The 17076-nt window shown below is 41.5% G+C and overlaps 1 long non-coding RNA gene across 2 annotated transcripts in view; it reads left to right on the forward strand.

The window, feature by feature from the left end:
• LOC308561543 overlaps nucleotides 1-16760 on the forward strand; it is a 36084-nt gene extending 19324 nt beyond the window's left edge. Inside the window, exons 1-3 of one of the 2 annotated variants that reach the window (XR_013999526.1) lie at nucleotides 6812-6955; nucleotides 9527-9612; nucleotides 14610-16760. This is a non-coding gene — a long non-coding RNA (uncharacterized lncRNA). Of the gene's footprint in view, nucleotides 1-6811; nucleotides 6956-9526; nucleotides 9613-14609 lie in introns of those variants that run through there. The other variant, XR_013999525.1, reaches the window with a different exon arrangement.
• Nucleotides 16761-17076: the final 316 nt, after the last annotated feature.

A 17076-nucleotide genomic window follows, 5' to 3' on the forward strand; every position in this document is an offset into this window, starting at 1 on the left:
TCTCCCCCTTCCACTTTAATGTGATTGTGTGAAGATGTGATGCTCAGAGCCAGGGACACACTCTTGTGACAATGAGGGTCAGAATCAAGAAATTTCGGCCCTGGTCGGTTACCTCAGTTAGAGTGTCGTTCCGGTACGCCAAGGTTGTAGGTTCCATCCCTGGTCAGAACACATACAAGAATCAACCAGTGAATGCATAAATAAGTGGAACAGCACAGGTCTCTCTCTCACTCAAAAAATCAATTTAAAAACAGATCAATAAATTGCAGAAAATATTATTGTAGGATATCAGCTATTTGGGTGTTTGCTATTTTTACTTGAGCTCATCCGCTTCTTTTCTCTACTGTAAACCTCTTGTTAATATAAATCCAGTTCTTAATACACTTGAATGAGTGGAATTATACATGTTTGTGTAGAATAAAGGCTTGAGTGTTCACTCTAAAAAAATAAAAAGAAATTGCAGAAAAACCAGTGAAGGGCAACAGAGTTTGCCACCCCAAAATAAGCCTCTTTGGGATATTGATTATTTTAAGCTGATTAATTTTAGCAAACAGCAGACACGGGAGAAGCTCTGAGTACCAAGAACAAGGAACCCTTTGTAAAGGATATTCACATTTATTAGGGAAATCTCCATTTGTAAGAGTGGTTCCCTCACTGCCAGAACTTGAAAGGTGAAAGGTAGAGAGTAATTTTTCCTCCCTAACACCAGCTTAGAGCTTTTTGGACTTTTATTCTGTGATAAAAGTAAGTTATTTTTTAAGCCACTCTAAGTGCTTATTTATATTTTACTTCCACCCAAAAGCATCTTAACTAATATTTACTCTTAAAATCAATATAGTTTGCCAACACCTGCTGACATAAACTGACTGATGATTCAAGTTGGCCTTCAGACAGTTCATGGTATGTACGTGGTTATCTCTCAGTCCAGTTTCTTTGATGCTATAGAAAAGCAGACCTTAACCAAAGGTATAAGGCAGGATAGTAAGAAGCTAGGAAAATTCCTTGGCAAGTGGAATGGGGAAACTAAGACACATGGCTGATTCAAGCTGGCCCCATCCAGCACCTGACTCACCTGTCTCCTTCTCCCTTGCAAGACCATCCCTTAGGCATTAAGGCCTGAGCACACAATGAGGTTCTGATCAGCATCAAATAATCTTAGGAACAAAGCCTTGGGCCTATCTCTAGTTTGACCAAAACACCATAGTTTTGGTCAAACTTGAGATAACATCTAGACCTTAGTTGTGTTTCAGCTCCAGACCCAGGAAAGAACTAAAACCAAAGTGACACCATGGCTGACATCAGAACCAGATGCATTGACGAATGACCCCTCTACGCTAGTGCCAGCCAATCAGTAGAGATCATGACCCTGACTCTCATCAGCTCATTTTGATGAGTCACTGAGTTAAAGGACATACCAGCAAAGCTGATGAATAGTCTGTTGAGATCCTCCCCTGAGACCTCCCCTAGAATTTCTGCATTTAGGAAATAAATAAAAACCCTAAAGACACACTCATCTTCTTTCTTCAGATGTGTATTTTTGCTTGCTTTCTCCTAATCTCTAAGGATCCCTATGAGACTTGCAACCAGGGGAGCAGTGGGCAGCAGCAGCTTGTGCTGGGCTAAGCCCTGAACTAATCTCCAAGGGTGCTTCTTTTGCCTCAGTAACTTGTTTCCTGAGTCCACGCAGCCCAGCTGGCTCACTTCTTCTGCTTTTGTAACTCTCTTTCCCTCCCTCCCTCCCTCCCTCCCTCCCTCCCTCCCTCCCTCCCTCCCTCCCTCCCTCCCCCCCTTCTTTCCTTCTTTCTTTTCCTCACCAGAGGATATGTTTTTATTGATTTTTGAGAGAGAGAGGAAGGGAGAGAGAGAGAAACATTGGTTGGTTGCCTCCTGTAAGTGCCCTGAACCTGACTAGGGATCAAACTTGCAACCTGGGTATGTGCCCTGACTGGAATTTGAGGCTGGCAACCTTTTGGTATACAAAACAACACTCCAGCCAACAGAGCCACCTGGCCAGGGCTTCGACTTTCTTTTTAACAGGCCAAGGCAACTCTCTGAGCAGCCCACTTGAATATTCTCTTCTAGTGTACTTAAGCTTTGCATTCTACATAAAGTTCCTCACTCAATGGAGTTCTTGGCTCTGAATTTTTTTTTTAAATCCTCACCCAAGGATATTTTTTCCATTGGGAGAGAGAGAGAGAAAGAAATATCAATGTGAGAGAGACACTTCGATTGATTGCCTCCTGCACAGGCCCTGACTGGGGCTGGGGATCCAGCTTGCAACAGAGGTACGTGCCCTTGGCTGGAATTGAACCTGGGACCCTTCAATTCACGATCGACGCTCTAACCAGTGAGCCAAACTGGCTAGGGCTTGGCTCTGAATTTTTTGGCCAAATTCAAGAACCTAGAGCCACCATAATCAGTAACAGGTGTAAGTGTCATTTGTTGAGATTTAAGTAAAATCTATATAAAACAATGGTCTGTGAAACAATCACTTATCCTTTGTGACAAAATTGACCCACTCCAACACCAATGCAATTTTTGTCCTTGATACTTTTATAAACCTAAGGCAGAATGCCTTTAGACATAATAATGTTATTTCTCAGAAAAACAGACATGTTTTAATCATTGTGGGTAAAATGGTCTGTGGAATGTAAAATATGAAACGACTCCTCACTATTAAGAGCCCAAAGTAGTGATAAAAACTCAAAAAGAAAAACAACATTGACTTCTATTTTTCTGTTAATGCAACCCATTCTCACATAATCACAAACTACAATAAAAAAATGTAAGTATCTAAGCCTGAGTTCACCTCAGGAACATTGGCAAAAGGAATCTTTTGCATCTATTCTCAGCTAGAAAAACTGCCAAAAATCTACTGTCTCCCATAAGAATCACAATTATTTGTTTAGGCAGAAGAATAAAATATGGAAAGGATATTAAATGGGTTTGGGAATTGGCTTCAGAGTCCGCTCTATTTACCCTGAGGCTATCACTAAATAAATTTGGAGCTCAAGTACCAAATCTTAGCTCAATCACCTTGTCTGGTAGTCCCTCCCTTCTGTTGGGGAGGAAAATGTATCCTCTAACCTTTAAGTTCCCTGGCAGGACTAAAAATCAAATTAACATGAGGCAAATTAGCATGAGAAAAACATATGAAAGTTGAATAATATATGAGCCTCTGGTATATACAAGGAGACCCAGGGACACTGAGTAACTTGCCAAAATGGCAGAAGCCTTCACCGGAAATACCACCCATAGCTACAGACAAAAGAAGCAATTGGGGGTGTTGAGTGATGGGAGGTTACCAGGGGATGCTCAAGAAACCAGGGCAAGATTGTTAGGCAGATCTAAATCCCAGCCTTCTCCACTGATAGCGAAGGTAGGCCTGGTACCGAGGGGGAAACTGCACAGTGGAAATTTCCCTTACATATGGAAATGACCTTTAGAAAGGGTAACTTTTTCTTGTTTTTCAGAGCATCACCCATGCTGCTGTTTGTTAAAATTAAAAGCTTTTTACAGATTTTGAAACAATTGATTAGTAAATACAGCACAACCACAAATACTTTCCAACTGTGAATACATCTATTCATCATTCCTTAATACGTTTCATCATACACTTCAAAGTGCATTCTTTGTGTTTGGTTGGAAAAACTTCAAGGTGGTGCTGAGATAAAATTATTAAGCATGGGTGTGATTTTCCTATTATGAAATATAAAATTCTACATGGAACGGTGACCAGTTTACACAGGCAGACTAGGTTACTGAGGAAGAAGTGATATCTCCATTTATTTTTTTCTCTAGTGTTGAATAAGTACTTTGTGACTATGCTAGGCCTTTTGATTATAAAGTAGGAATTAATATTCCACTAAAGACAATATATAGCTTTTCTGCTTTTCTGCATTTGGGTACTTTTGATCACTTAAAGCTTACTGCTTTATTGTTAGCCTTTGCATTCTAAACAGTTGAAATAGTTTTATGAATCATTTCAGTAATCTTCATAACACTTCCTTGAGCTATGCTGGGAATCAGTCATAATCTTTGGGGAACATAAAATTAATACAATATATATTTATATTTATTAATATAAGTATTTATATATTAAAATACACACATACTCTGAGTATGTTTAATTCTTAACATTGTTACTGAGACATAGGCTAAGTAACAGAGCCAATTAAATGAATGTCTTTTATACATTTTTAACCATTGATATCTCCTATGCAAAACTTCATGTTTATGAAAGTCTAAAGACATTTACTTATGATTAAACTTATATTACACATACGCAAAACAGTACTATATTTTTCCTATGTATGTAAGTGCATGGGAACAATCTGGATAGATGCCTGCTTAATTGATAACAACAAATACCTCTGGAGAAGCAGGGCTGGGATCAAGACTGAGCTAGTATTGTAAGAGGACTTTAGCTTTACCTGTGGTATAGAGTATATTTATTATTTTAATAATTAAAAGAATTTCTAAAAATGAAGGTGTTTAATGTGGTTGATTTTCTTCTTTGCAAAATAGAATTGCGAACAGTATTAGCCATGCCCATCATCCTGGGCCCTGTAATTTTACCTCAACCCTTGTCACCCTGGCCACCCAGCATATGATTATATAGACTCTTCTCATCACAAAGAAATGGGCATGATAGAGATTCGTTCCGCATGAGGTTCCCCATATGTAGACAATGGCAGAGAAAGAATAATTAACCCACATAGCCCTTGAGGCTCTGTTTGCAGTTTTGTTATGAATAATAATCTGGGTTTAAGTAACATTTATTCAGTGCATATGCTATGCCCAGGACCAGGGAAAACACTGGACATACAAAGATGCATAGAAGTGACCTTGCCCTTAAGGAAAGTGGGAGAGTATGGGTAGACAGAAATTAAAGAATGAAAATATAGTGAGAAAAGCTAATGGAAGTCTGAGCCAAGTCCCCGGAGAACCCAGGGAAGTGGGTAATGAGTGTCGCTGAGGACTGAGAAGGAAAGAGAGTCAGGGAATCCTCATTTGACATTGAAATGGATTCTTGAAGGGAAGTGTGGGAGTGCTAGACACAGAAGACGAAACTGGGCAGAGAGCCAGGCAGGATTGTTAAACCCCCTAACCAAAGATGGCCAGGGGAACCTGTTGGTGGCCCAGAGCTGGGTGTGTACACATTGAGCAAGGCAGAGCACAGCCACTGTGGCATCTCCAAAGGGAGGAGCTAAGGAAGGTCACTTAGGGGCTGCAGTTAATCATCAGATGGTGTTAGGTGGCACTAAGTGTGGTCTGGGCAGAAGTTGGTCAGCATTTGTAAACAAGGTGAGCTGCGGGAAGATACAGTCCTATCTGTGGAGTACATGAGTCTGCTGGGTTAGTGGCTCGTTTATCTGAGGTCTGGAAGACGTGAATCAGAAGGAGCTAGGGTTTCAATCCCTTTGATCTTAAATAGTGTGTATGGCACTTTGTGGCTCAATGCAGTTGTCCTACTTTGTGGGGCAGGATGCATTTTTCAAACCGCATTTTTGCTTCATTTCTCAGGGGCCATTTGTGCCATGTACAAGGGCATGAAAGGCCATGTCCTGATTGTAAGTGTTGCATGAAAATAATTGCTGAGATTGATGTCAGCTCCAGGGCCAGGCAGTGATAGATGTTTTTCTGTTCCTTGTTGCCTAGCAGGTCCCTGGGACTTTACTGGCGGTGGGACCATCCAGGGCTTCAGTGTGTGGCAGGAGGGCAAGAACAAATCTGTGAGTGTTCTGATGTCAGAGCCAGAGGAGTGTGTCCAAACAGGTTGTCAAAGCAGGGAAAGCCAGATATGAGGATGCTGAGCCAGTGTAAGAAAGAACAAAGAGTCAGATTTAAGCTGAACAAGTGAGAGTCCTGTGATGTGTTTGCATATGATACCAGAGGCCAAGAAGATAGTTGGAAATCCACACACCAGATTAGAACTAAATGGTCTCTGAAGTCCTTTCCAAATCTGAAACTTAATATATTCAAAGGATAAAGGTAGAAAAGGGCAAGAGAGAACAGAGGGACATAGAGAAGGGGGTGGCCGTAAAATACATAAAATGTTATCAAAGGTGACTCCCTGCCCACTCACTGCACCATCCCCCTCATGGGTGGTCATGTACCCTCTCCATGCACTACTTTGAAAGGGGTCAGATACTACTTGGGAATGTGCCCATTTGTGTGTGTGTGTGTGTGTGTGTGTGTGTGTGGACAGTTTTAATCATCACCAGGGGTGAAACTGGGTCATCTGTAATTTCTGCTCGTTATTTCTGCCTTGGGCACTGTATCTTACCTTCTACACGCAAGAGACCTGCAAATTTTTGAAGAAAGTGCTCAATTTTATCATCTTACCAAAGTGCTCCTTATATCTGGCCAAAGTCCATTTAAATTCTTTCTTTCCATTTTTATTCTGATAGTTTCTTATTATGTACACACGGGAATAAGTTGTAAACATACATATAATTTTTTACTTTGTATAGTTTTGAGATTGATAGATTTTTTTAAACAGTTAATAACCTCTTTTATTTTAGAATAGTATTAGATTGTTAGGAAAGTTGCAGTAGCATTAGAGTTCCCATTTACCGCACAGCTAATTGTTCCTGTAGTTAACATTATTATGGTATGTTTGTCACAGCTAATGAAAGACTATTAACTAAAGTCCATGCTTGACTCTTACTTCCTTAGTTTTTACCTAATGTCAGAGAGTTCACATGCCAGTTTTCTGACCTTTATAATCCTGGACAAAGTCCTCTTTAAATGCCCAGAAATAAACATGATTCTCCAGGAATGATTTACCCAGGGCAGAGCCCTGAGCAGAACTAAATAGTGAACAAAAATAGGAAAGGAAGAATTAGGAAACCCTAAGGACAGATGTGAGGTCAACACCCAGGAGACTGTCTCCAAAAAACTCCACACTTCTCTTCGATTAATTTATTTAATCCTGCCAACAGGCAAGGAGGTAGGTGCTCTCATGATTTCTATCTTTACAGAGGCTGAGAGGTTAATTAACCTTCCCAGGGTCACACAGAGCCAAACCTCCAATCCAGGTGTCTCTGACTCAGAAGCTCAGTGCACCCCACACTAGTATATTTTAAAGAAACTATGCCATGTCTGCTATCCACGAACCCACTCATTGCTCAGGCAAGATGGCAACATGAGGGACATGTAGCCATCCTCTGCCTGTGGGTTCACCTATTTAACAAACATGTCAGCTCCAACTATGTAGCAGAAACGGCTGCATTTTGCAGAAGGGAATTTGGATAGAAAAGAAGGGCGGACTGGGGCAATGGAGCTCCAGCTAGTAGCCAACTGACAGGCCTCCAAGAACAACAAACTTGCTGGGAAGCTTGTTTAGTCATGTGATTGGAACCGACAATAAAGAGGAGCCACAATTAGGAAACCAATAGTACCCAAGTCCATAAACATGCTATTTGTACTTCTGTCTAAGGTGAGCAGACATTTATCCAAGTTCAGAGGTAAACAGGTGACTCTTATGAGCCCTGAGGTTGAAAACCACTGGTTCACTAACTAGGTTCTAGGTGGGTGAGAAACTATGTAAAATATAGTCCTTTATTTAATCTTTTGACATAAATTGTGTACTTAATTGCTCATGTAAAGCAACTGTGATATGATAAGCATGTGGTGGTGATCTCAGCCACCATTTATTCTGCCTCTGGTACTGTAGGCCAATCTCTGTCTTACGTGCCTGACATTCTCTCATTTAACCTTCTGACTGTGAGGGAGATGGCCTAATCCGCATTCCACAAAGAATGAACCGAAGCTTGGAAAGATTAAGCACTTACTGTTAGTATTTAGTACTGAGCCAAGGCTTGAGCCTGGTCGGTCCGCCTCCTGGATGGGGAGGGGTAGGGTGCAGTCTCCCTGCTCCAACATAAGCCACACGAGCTGGGGAGAGCGCGATGAGTGGCTGACCTTGACCAGGCCCACCGCCTGGGTTTGGGAAATGAAGGTGTCCTTCAGAGACGGAACAGACAGAAGTGTTCAGCTAGTCCTGGGATGTGTCACGTTACTAGGGTCCCATGACCCAGATACTAGGCTAGAACTTTGGGCAAAGAAGCCAAGCTACACCTGTGAGTGGGTTGATGAGTTTAATCTGGTTTATTCCAGTTAACCTCTGATACGGTTTTTTTCAAAGTAAAGGGAAGCCTGTTAGAAACACCCAGGTATGAGGACATAAGCTCTAGGGACCCACTAGGGAGGAGGAATGTGGGAAAGAACGGGGTGACCCAGACATAACTGCAGGCTGAGGAAGGCAGGCGACGCCTGGTGGCTCTTCAGAAAGCACAGGGCGTGGTCCTCCCGCACTGGATCCCGATAATGATGGCAAACATTTCTTGAATGCTTACCAAGTGAGTGTTCCTGTGAGGCCTTCGCAGCTCTACAAAGCAGGTGCTGTAGAGATGAGAGAGAAAGGAAGGCCCAGAGAGGTGAAGGAGCCGTCAGAAAGGCGCTCAGGCCCGCCTGACTCAGAAGCTAGGAAAGTATCGCATTTCTCAGCCCGTGTGTCACCCCCTGTTCAGGCAGGACGCCTTTCTCACCTCCGCTAAGGAGGCCAGGAGTCAAAGGGAGGCGAGGAGGGGACTGTGGATGGCCTGCCCTGGAGATTCTCGGGAGAAGACTCACAGAGAGGGCGTGGGCACAGCAGTCGAGAGCCTGGCACGGCTTCGCTGTTCAGGGTTGGAAACCTATACTTTCTTAGCTTGACCAGACGTTCAAACATTGTGTTTTCCTTGCTTATGTTTCTTTGTCTTTGGTGGAGTTGCTTTGGAAAATTCCAGCCTGCTCTGCTGTGCGGGAGAAACAATGTTCTTTTGTTCGTGCTTGAGCCAGAGAGTGAGAACAACACTTTCTCTGTCAAGGGTGGAGGAAAGGATGGGATGGGGTGGAGGGTGGCCATGGGGTAACAATAGATGGCAAAGGGAGAGAAGCCAAAAAGCAAGGCCCACGTGCGCACACTCTCCTGGGTCCTTTCCCCCTCTATGTGTTGTGGCAAGAGGGAGGGTAGGGAAAGGGGGCAGATGCCTTTTTACTTAACTTGTGCTGTTGTTCTCTCTTGACTGTAGATGCTCTTGGTGAAATAGGCATCCTGTGGAGCATATGGAGGGGTCCTTTGGGGGTCTCTATTGTTGATCCCGTCACTAATTTGGGATGCATGAGCCTGATGTCTTATAAAGTCCATCAATTCCTTCTTTTCACCCATAACATATGCCCCCCGCTTGCGTCCTCTTGCCCCACAGGCAGCTGTCTTGAGTGGGGTACAGTCTTTTTCACTGTGCACTTAGCCAGAGAAACTTCCACATCTTTGCCATGCCTGTTGGAATCTGACTAATTGAAAAAAACAATTGTGTTTTAATTGATGCACTCATGTTTTACCAGCTAAGCGCAAGACAGTGCCATCTCTGAGTACATCCACTGTTCTGCGTTAGCAAAGAAGCGGGTTGCTCCTCAACTGTCCCCTCTCTTCTCCTTGTTGTCACTCCCCAATTCCTTTTTCTTCTGCTTAATTTAGGCACAGCGAGTGGATGAACAATTCCAGGGCATAATCCTAACTTCGGCTGGAAACTGGCTCTCTTCTTGCAGGCACTTCCCAAATTTGTGAGTCTACAGTGGTTCTCTTACTGTCCTCCTGACGTGGGACGGGGCAGGAAGAAGCAGGATAAAAGCCTGGGGGAGTCAGGGAGCTCAGAATCCTGATATTTGTTTTAGGATTTTTGGTTTTCATATATAAGCTGCTGGTGATGGGGGTGATAGTTGGAGTAGCAAATCTAGCTTTGCTTTTAGCAAGTTCTGAGGGCATATATCTGAAGGCTTTCTTCAGAATTGAAGGTGGAAAGTACAAGCACCTATTTTCCTCGCTTTTTGCATCTAATGTTGTCAGCTTTAGGGTTTGCCCAGCAATCAGAGGCAACAGGAAAAACCTTGTTCACCATTCGATTATGTGTGTTACTGCAACAACAAAGGCCGGGAAATGAGATTTTCTCAATTATAGGTCAATGTGAGAGTAAAATGGAACAGTGCAAGGGCTAACAGCACATGGTAGCTAGTAAATCAGTGGTAGCCACGAGAATTCGACAAGCCCTAATTTGAAACCTGTAGGGCCAACTGTGTTCCAGAATTCTGAAGTTTTGGGATTTTAAAATGATAGTTGTATATATTGCATAGCACCCCCAGGGGGTCTGGAGCAAAACCCTCTACTCAAATACATTAATATTTCTGCAGCCAAACATATAAATAGTCACAGTAAGTGGTTTAAATGAAGACATTAAGTAGCCTAATGTCAGTTCAGGTGATGACTCGCCCCTAAATGAGTTCAGACCAGTATATGATTTTGGCATCAAATGAGTTGTGAACAAATTTTCAATTTTCAGAGTTCCTAAAATGTCAGTTTCAGACACAACATTGTAGAATCGAATGAATAATAATACAAGGTCTTTGTCCAAGGAACTGAAAACCAGCAAACCAAGTCACTGGACGACAGCTATCTTCACTGCCAGTTCCCAACAAAGCACCATTGATCTGGTCCTTTACAAAATAAACTACTTCATTTGACCCAGTCATGTTTTACTGAGCTGACCTAAAACAATGCCCTTTCTAAGTGCATCTACCACTCTGGCAAAAGTATTTGGTGTCTAGCAGACAGGCCTCTTAGATGACTGTAACAGTACAGAGATTTATTAAATGGTGCCCTGCTGGTTAACAAGCATTCATACAACTCTGAAACATGCCTAATTATGACCAAGGAGTGTTGGGCACAAGGCTAAGTTCATTGGGAATTATACCCACCTTAAAGAATATAGGGTACACCCCTTAGGTATTGGCCCCTTTCAAGTATTATATTCTGGCTACTGTCAGTTGCTTATATATGCCATGGAATCTGGCCAAGCTCCAGGTAATCAAGGATTCCTTCTACTTTTGAATGGCTCTTTTTTTTTTTTTTTTTTAAGTTTAATAAAAGGTAGAATAAAAACTATAAATTTAATCCACAGAGTTCCCAGATTACTTAAGTTTATTGTTTAGCTTGAGATATTTACTACCAATGAATTGACTCATTTAAAATAATATACTGTAGAAAGCTTCATGTTATGCTAAAAATATTTTTAGTATTAACTTATTAGAGCAATAAGAGAGAGATTTTTAGCACAATGTTAAAAGGGCCCTAGAGCTTTAGAATTGAAAGACTATGTTCATAACCTCCACAGGTTTGGCATGAAATATAATTTTAAAGAAATATATAGGATAAACACTCAATTTAGAATACTAGTTACCCCTGTAGGGAGGAGAATACAATCTCCACTGTATTGAGAAAATTTAACTCTTTAGACTGGATTAAGTGTACATGGGTATTTATTATTCTTCATATTTTTTAATATCTCAAATATTTCACAATAAGTTAAATATATACATATTGCATTAATTCATTTAGTAAGGGCAAGAGAAGCATGAAATATACTCCTATGTCAAATATATTAAAAATGATGAATTATTTAATCTTCAGCTGTCTTCCATGGATTTGCTTCCCACATCCTCTGATAATTCTTGAGCATCGAATGCCCTCTATGCTCAAAATTCTTTGTAGGAATTAGTTAGTAGACAAAGGGAAAGGCCTGCAAACAAGAGTGTCTGTGGAAAATGATTCTGTTCTGAATGTGAAGTTTGACATTTTATTCTTAGAGGCAGACTGAAAGCGCTGGAGGAACCTCTGCCTCCCCCAGGGCCCACTGCGACCCCACTTCTGCCCCTTCGGTCCACCTGCTCTTCCAGGTCTCCTACTAGCCTTACCTTTGCATGATGCAGAAGTCGGTCATTGGTCATCCCATCTGCGTTTCTTGCTGTACGCTTCCTTTCTCGTGGAAGCCATTGAGAGTAAGACATCATTATTACATGAGAGTGGCCTTTCCCAGAATCCCAGTCTTTTCCCCTGAAACTTTATACGCTAAAAGAGCCAGAGTCCACATCAGTCAGCCTTAACAAGATGTGGGAACCTAACCATGGGCCTATTTGGTAGGCAGAAAAATCTCCTTCACAGCAAATGGTAAACAGACATTATGAAAATGCTTCTTCAGCACTGTTTAGACAAACTTTAGTATATTTGACAGTTTCTCATATTAAAATGTTTTTCTCCTTTTAGATATCATCCCAGGAATTATGTGACACCTCATTATGAGTGTAGTTCAGATAAGGAAGGTCTCTGATATCATGTCCATAGGTGCTCTGTGTAATGCTTGCAATATGAGTGTCCTCAGAACCTTAGAGAAGTATGTTTATTTCTCTGAAGTGAAATGTGCTCAAATTGAAATCTTCAAGTAAACTCATGATTTTCAAAACGTGTTGCCTCGTGAAGAGGACACCTGGGTTTTGTTGGTATTGTTTATCCTCTGCCTGTGGGCTGGTCTTTGGGGAATGGGCAGCCCTGAGGCCCTCTGGCACAGTAGCTGTCCCTCCTGTTAATCCCCCAAAGAGGTGCGGGGAACACCAGGAGCAGAACCGAGGAAGGAGAGGAAGTCCAAGTCTGGTGAGAGTGTCCAGAACTCACTAGTAAGAGCGTTGTCATGTTAAACAGGGTAAAGGAAAGAGAACCAGGAGTATGAGTCTTGCACAGCTCTGGTTTGGTGAATGAAGACGAGACCCTGGTTTTATTGGTTCCATGGACAGTGGCCTGGTCGTGTTTTTTGTGTGAATCTGCACAACTTGTTCTAAGGAAGACAGGTCTACAGCTCTAGGGACCCCAGAGTAAGTTCACTTATATAGAAAAAGCAAACTAAAATTATCTTCAAAGGATAGGTTGGCTACATATCTCCAGCAAAAGGAGACTCCAGAGTTCAACTGTGAAATATCATAATGGTCTATGTTTCTAGGGGTTGAGTTAGCCAGAGTACATTTGCTTCTAGGCGATGGTCTTGACAAGAGCTGATTTTGCAATGGAAGCTTTTCTAAGACATTGCACACTGGTGACCTAACTATAGTAAACTGCTAACTCTGTTTTAGTGTCTCCAAACTTACATAGCACCTTAGCATTTATGACGTGCTTCCCCCAGGCCTTAAATGCACAAGTAGAACTCTGGACAGAGAATCAATTCATGGTAGATAAAGGAACTCGATATAGCAGGAGTTCTGATCTGGTTTTGATGGGGGGAAGCACTCAGCTGTATAACATGCACATTCATTCCTTTAATTAATATTTGTTGAGTTTCTCTTATGTACCAGGCTCTGTTCAAGGCATGGAGACATTGCAATAAATGAAACAAAGTCCCTGTCCTAATGGAACCTACATTTTTTACAAATGAAAACATGGCAAATACCAGCCAGTAAGAAGTGCTGTAAAGGAAAACAAAGCAGGATAAAGGGCTAGAAAAGTAAAGCCGGGGGAGAGAAATGCTGTTTTGCCTAAGGTGGAGAAAGTCCTTCTAAGGGCGTGACATTTGGGCAGGACTAGAAAAAATCAAGGAAGTATGCTGTGTGGGTTTCTGGAAGAACAGCATTCCAGGAGAGGTAACAGCACATGCACATCATATTCTGAGGCAGAAACATTTTTGTACCATTTTAACTTTTTATTATGGAAAAATTTGAATATGTCCAAAAATAGAATTGTATAATGAACCCCCTGTATCCATTACTCTGCTTCTATACTTCCAATCAATTCTCTAGCCTGCCCTCCAATATTGGCTTATTTGAAAGCAAACCCAAGACAGCATGTCAATATTTAGTATGTCCCTGGTCAGTTTGCTCAGTGGTTAGAGCCTCAGCCTGTGGACTGAAGGGTCCCCGGTTTGATTCCAGCCAAGGGTACGTACCTCAGTTGCAGGCTAGATCCTGGGCCCTGGTTGGGCATCGAGAGGGAGGCAACCAGTCGATGTGTGTCTCTCACATAGCTGTTTCTCTCTGTCTCTGTCTCTGTCCCTTCCTCTCTCTGAAAAGCAATGGAAAAAATATGCTCGGGTAAGGATTAAATTAAAAATAATAATAAAATAAATATTTAGTATGTATTTCTAAAATTATGAACAGTTTTCTTTGACATGCCACAATATCACATCACACTTAAATTATCAATAATTCATTAATATCATCTGATATTCAATAATGTTCCACCTTACCATGTTGACTCACATATGTATTTACTGATTGGCTTGTTAAAGTCAATTTTTAAATGAGCTTATATTGAATGTCTGAAAAATAGCAAGAGGGATAGTGTGGCTGGAAACACTAGAACTCAGTACCAAGTCTCACAGCCTTATGGAGGGGGCGAAAGAAGACTCAGAACCAAAGCATTAGGTAAAGGGAGCGAAGGTGAGCGGCAGTTAGCAGGACAAAAGGAACAGGCAGGTGCTGGCTGGCAGAGATGCCCGGCTTCTGTTTCTGTCCTGTCGCCCTGTGGGCCCAGCCTCCAGAAGGAGCACTCTAGGGGGTGAGATTGTCCCATGGCGTCCTTGAATGCCCTGCTCCCAGACACGCCTCCAAGTGGACAGACTGGAGAGAATACCAACATTTCTGCTCAGCACTTAGTTTGAACACTGGCTTATGTGGCCCCAAAGCTGGTCTTCACTTTCCGATAATCTGTCATATATTATGTTTATTCTCTTTTTCCTCCCAACCAGAATGTGAGCTCCGTGAGGGCAAGGACCTCGTCTGTTTCGTTCACGGTGACTTTCCTGGGCCCAGGGAAGTGCCTGGCACATCGGTGCAACGGAAAACATTAATTTAATGAATGACGTACAGGAAAGGCTTCTGCAGGGACCAACTCTACAAATTTCAGGGTCTTCACGGCTCATGAAACTTTCCACCCTTATCTACCTGCTTCAATTCCTTCTAGAGCCACGTGGCTTGGGGACAGCTTAGAATGTCGTCAGGGTGGGGCAAGGGGAAGAAAGCTCAGGACTGATCCCAAATGAAATACTATTTTACATCTACTAGATTGCTACAAAGCAGGCCTGATAATATCAGGTGTGAGGATGAAGGTACCAGGAATTCTTACATATCACTGGCGGGAGTGTGAATTGATACAACCACTTGGAAAAACTTCAGCACTGTCCTGTAAACGTCAACTTCCGAATACCCGAAGACTCAGCAGTTCCCCTCCTAGGCCCTAGTCCTAGAGAATTCTCGAACCTCTTCACCAGTGGACACAATCTCAGCAGCACTGCTTACAATGGCAAAAAAACAACCAAACATATAGAACTCCGCAAACTAAATAAATTAAGCAACCTGAATGTCCAAGCACTTTGTAACAACTTCATAAACTGTGTTATGTTAAAATCAAACTTGCATGTGTGAAATACAGCTGAACGTAACAGCACAGACGAACCTTAGCAACATACCTTCGGGTGAAAAAAAATCAGGCTGCAGAAGACTACATTAAGTATGATATCATTTTTATAAAGCATAAAACAAGAAAAACAGAACAATACAAAGTTTCAAGGGATATATGTGTGCTAAAACAATTTTTTGAACTAGGAAAAATAAACACAAAAATTCAAGATTGTGGTTACCTCTAAAGAGGAAGCAGGGGAATGAGGTAGGCGAGGGACGTAGGTGTAGATGCAACAACCACCGGATAATGTTTCAGTTCTCTTCGGGTTTGTGCGGTGTGTTCATGGTTGTTTATCACAACGCTTCAAAACTTAGATATAAGTTATGTGACTTCCTTTGAATGCATCGAGTATCCGATCAATCAATCAACCAAGCGGGCCCAAGATGGAGTGTGTGAAGGCATCGTGTCTGTATGTCTGTCACTTGCCCAGCCACCCGCGGCTGCTGGCAGCTCTGGCGTCTGGAAGCTGCTGTTTACTGCATCGTGGGTGCCAAGAGGTGAGCTGAGTTCCCTAAGTGAGCAACGAACTACTCACACTTGGAACTCCCAAGGACACACCCAGCAATTACATACCAGAGAGGAAATTTCATCAGGGAAAGTCTACTTTATTTGTATTTAAACATTCCTTTACTGTTTGACAGTGTAGTGATACCACCAAGGGGAACCAGGGATTCGAGTGTTTTCTTTTATAAACATTTGTCTTCATTCCTTCGTGTTGCATAAAGCAGCCAAAGAGCGTGCCTTAGATCATCTTAGCCCCTTCTGCACAGACAGGGAGGCACACACATTCTCAGCTACACGTGTAAAATTAGTGTGTCTCCTGTCACTTGGCCTCCTGTGAGAAAGCCATAGATTTCATGGCTTTTTCTAGCAGTTTCAGGAGTCCTGGCAGCTCTTGCAATCTGTAAATGCCATAACTTCATTAATTCTAATTAAATGTCAGAAATGAAAATGGAAAACACACAGAGAGGCTTTCCCTTAATAAGGAATGTTAACAACGTGACCTTAGCTGTGTGACAAAGACAGTACTTGTACTGGAGTCTAAGGTGTCAGACTCTTTTGGAGAGTATTAAAAGTGCTCTGAAAAGGAAATTTCTTCATTATTTTTAATGATAAGTGTTAGGTGGGGAGAAATGGGTAAGCTGCCTTTTGTTTTTACTTTAAATACATTGAATAAAAAAACTATAACTATGCTTACTCCCTTCAGAATGAAAGTGAAAATTTATGAATCACCCAGAAGATATGATCAATGTAAATAAGCTGTAATTTAGACACATTTATTTTTTGGTTTATATTGTCAATTGAATGCCTTTATCACATGAATCAAATAATTGCTAAATCTCCACTTGAATTTCTCCAGATTAGACACAGTGTTAATCATTGATCCAGGCTACAAGGTAATTTTTTTTACAAATTTAAAAATAGTTTTTAATAAACCAAATAAAGAAGACTTTGTGTGTGTATTAAATATAGCATAATATACATACATATATATGGAAAATGTATTTTTTTAAAATTTCCCACTATTCTCAAAAATAGCAGCAGGTTTATAAAAAGAGTCTTTTTAAACTGATTGTCTAGTAAATGAATTCACATATAATTTTTTAAGAATTATGAATGTCCGAGAATGGTGCATTGTACAGAACATGGTATACATTTGTTACTTTGTAGCTTAAGGATCTGGTCACTTTTCTGGGACTATTTATTATACAGTTATTAGTATTGCCCTTTATAAACTTTTCATTGTTAGGCAC

The sequence above is a fragment of the Miniopterus schreibersii genome (assembly GCF_964146895.1).
Source record: "Miniopterus schreibersii genome assembly, chromosome: 9".
In the NCBI taxonomy this organism is placed as follows: Eukaryota; Metazoa; Chordata; class Mammalia; order Chiroptera; family Miniopteridae; genus Miniopterus; species Miniopterus schreibersii.